Source organism: Lactuca saligna, chromosome 8, assembly GCF_052625555.1.
Source record: "Lactuca saligna cultivar CGN05327 chromosome 8, ASM5262555v1, whole genome shotgun sequence".
NCBI classification, from domain to species: Eukaryota; Viridiplantae; Streptophyta; class Magnoliopsida; order Asterales; family Asteraceae; genus Lactuca; species Lactuca saligna.
In genome coordinates this window covers 11,844,415-11,847,691 of record NC_136424.1, presented here as the reverse complement: position 1 = coordinate 11,847,691, position 3,277 = coordinate 11,844,415, and the positions used below count along the sequence as shown (strand labels likewise).

General features: G+C 31.4%; 1 pseudogene across 1 annotated transcript; it reads right to left on the bottom strand.

Annotated features, from left to right (window-relative positions):
• Positions 1–1,412: 1,412 nt before the first annotated feature.
• LOC145009398 (cyclic pyranopterin monophosphate synthase pseudogene) lies at positions 1,413–3,277 on the bottom strand (annotated as a pseudogene). Its single transcript, XR_013663841.1, has 3 exons — positions 3,019–3,277; positions 2,266–2,378; positions 1,413–2,021 (listed from the first exon to the last, which is right to left on the bottom strand). The product of XR_013663841.1 is annotated as a cyclic pyranopterin monophosphate synthase pseudogene (transcript).

Genomic DNA, 3,277 nt, shown 5'->3' with positions numbered 1-3,277 from the left:
CATTGGGCGCAAATTGCCTTGGTTTCTACAAATAGAAGGAATGCTTTATGATATATTGATCGACAACTTGTTCGACTATTTTGGAAATATTGAAATGCATTAATCTTTTATATTGCCAAAAAAAAAAAGTTGATTTTTGAAGTAATTGTTGATAATTCATGTGATTGGTTTGTGAGTAGTAATGGAAAAAGAACAATTAAATGGGTTGGTTGGTTATTAAGAATATTTTTATGTAATATTTTACTAGCTTCTTATTTATTTTTTATTTAATAAATATCTACAACTGTTTATAAAAGATCTGAATAAGACAGATGTCTGAATCAGCAAGAGACGTTGAAAAATCTATCTTTGATTGAAAACATATTATTTGATTAGAATGGATGTATTGAATGATAAAGTTAATAATTTAATTTTTTTGAACTATTTTCTCAAAGAACATTAAATAATATCATATTTCATCAAAAAAAGTTGAACCATAAAGCATTCAAGAAACCAAATCAAAGCAAATAACACAAAGCCTTCAATTATTTAAGAAAAAAAAAAAAAAAAATTCATGCCTACACAATATTAGGCTGGTCATGGGCCGAAAATATGCCCAATTGCGGCCCATGAAGGTGATATCGTAGTTGGGAGTCATGAAATCACATATGAGTCTAACCACTTGCGATTTGTGTGGTTATTTTTTGAAAACAAATAAAAATTATTTATTATTTGTTTATATTTCTTTCATTTATTAGTTTATTAAACTGTTTTTTAAATAGATTCAAAAAGTTTCACTCAATAAAAATCCTTAATATGTTTTTTTTTTTCTAAAAACAATTATCTATAAAATATTAAACTGTAGTATATTTTTTGTTTGTAAATTTTAATTCTCAACTAAACAATTTGTTTTTGTTTTTATAGAGTTGACTAATATTCAAATTATTTATATATTTAAAATATTCTAAACACAAATTAAATCCGTGTTGACACACGACACGTATAAACACATGACACACGACATGTATAAAAACCAAATTAAGTTCGTATTTTTATGTACCACAGTTAAAAACATGTTTAACTGTGGCTTGTCACTAGTCACAGATTAATTACGTGCCGTGTGTGTGTGTGTTTGACACACAAAACACATTTAACAATTTGTGTCGTGTTTGTGTTTGTCATATTCTAGTTGTATACATATGTGTCTGATAGGTATCACAAATTGCTCCGGTCTAATTAAAACTTTTGTATTGTTGAATGAGTTTAAGATCATATATTTTTCCTGTTTAGCAATAAGATGAAAATTTCTAAGGGGTTTGGTATTTCTTTTAGATTTAGCAAATGATAATACTAAGAACAATATCTGATGATACTACAACCTAATCCACGGTGTTGAAAAAATGTTTTAGCACTAACATCCATAATCTGAAGAATCATTGTTTCTTCTCCGTGGACCAATCCCCACTCTTCCCTCCAGTTTTATGTTCCAATCGCACATCTGTAATCTGAATATGTTTTGATGCAGCCTTACACATATCATAAACAGTTAACCCAACAAGAGTAACTGCTGTCAATGCTTCCATCTCAATCCCAGTTTTCCCTGTTGAAGCAGCCTCCCCTCGTATTTCAACATAATAATCACAAGGGTTTAATCGTAAATCTACACCAATATGAGTTAAGTTGATATTATGGCATAGTGGGATAAGATTACTAGTCTGTTTTGCTCATGTTATTCCAGCTATCTTTGCTACACTAAGAACATCTCCCTTTGCAACATGATTGGCAGAAACTAAGTCATATACTTTCTTCCCCAAAATAACTTTGCAGCTTGCAATTGCAACTCTCTTGCTAATATCCTTTTGAGACACATCCACCATTTGAGCTTCGGCTTTCACACTAATATGGCTCAGTTTTGATTCATTTTCCATTTCCATTTTTATTTTTTCAACAGGTGTAAACTCTGACTCTTGGGATATAGGTTGACTTTCACCGGAACCAGTAAGACTTGTAGGTGGAGCTTCACCAAAAACAAATTCCATCTCCTGAAAATTTTCAAACATTTTATAATTAATTGAATTCCCGTTTCTATAACGTCAAACTTCATCAATCATTAGTATCCCATATAATAATATAAGTAGAGTGAACATGGTCTAAATTTTTTTATGGGGTCTCTTGATACATAAAAACATGGAATTCTTCAATGACATCTTCCCATTCTGGTGCAGATATCAAAGAAATAAAAAACAGATTTAATTCTTAAAGTTACAGAAATAATTAAAAATGCACCTTATTAAGCTCATCAATGGTGCTTGCAATATCATGGCTGCTGCTAAACGACCTTCTTGATTTATGTAACATCAATGATGCCCGACGAAGATACATGACAGTAAAAAGCTCCCCTTATAAATACAGGAAATACTGAATTAGGAGCAAATCTAATGAGCCACATTTCTATATTCAGTCTCACTCATGCATTTTAACGAATACCTACAGTGCTTTAAACCAAATGGTTAAAGTGATCACAAAACCTCATCATTCAAAGCATTATTTGTGGAGTATACTGCCTGACGTATCTATTGATTATTTACACTTACCCTGTTCAAAGATTAACGGTGCCCAGAAGAAAAACAATGATTCAAAACTTAGCCCTCTTGATTACGAATTTTCTCTATGTAAGGATGTCTTTGTTGTGTACTAAAGTCCCGATCAACATAATTGCATAATACAACTAAATTAATAGTGTTTGTGGCTATCAGGACAAAACCTATACCACCAGTCAATGCAATTTTCTTCTTTAGGAAAAGATTGATGTATGTGATGTTTATTAAACATGAACCATATGGATTATAGATCTATATCTAAACTAATTCAACGCTATCAGAACTTGAAAATTTTGTACAAAATTAAGTTTCTAAAAGGAAACTTGAGAAAATCAAGCACAAAACAGAACATAATAGATGACCCACACCAAGACTAAAAATCGCAATTCGAGAAGGACTAAGGCAAGTTGAGATGAGAAGTCAGAACTCAGAAGCTTACTTGTAATTTGTAGGTTAGGATTCAAGCCTCCAAGGTGAAGTCGAGAACGAGAAGGACTAAAAAAACTACAGCTCGTCCGCCTCCAACCCACCTCGTCCAAGGTGAAGCCGTGAAGTCGTGTTGAAGGACTACAGGTTTAGCCAAAAGGGGTTTCTGATTTCTTGACTTTTATTTGGCTTTCTCTTAATAAAATAGATTTATAATAAAATAATAAATACTAATAACACTAGTGTGAGATACATAGAATGGATAGATAAAG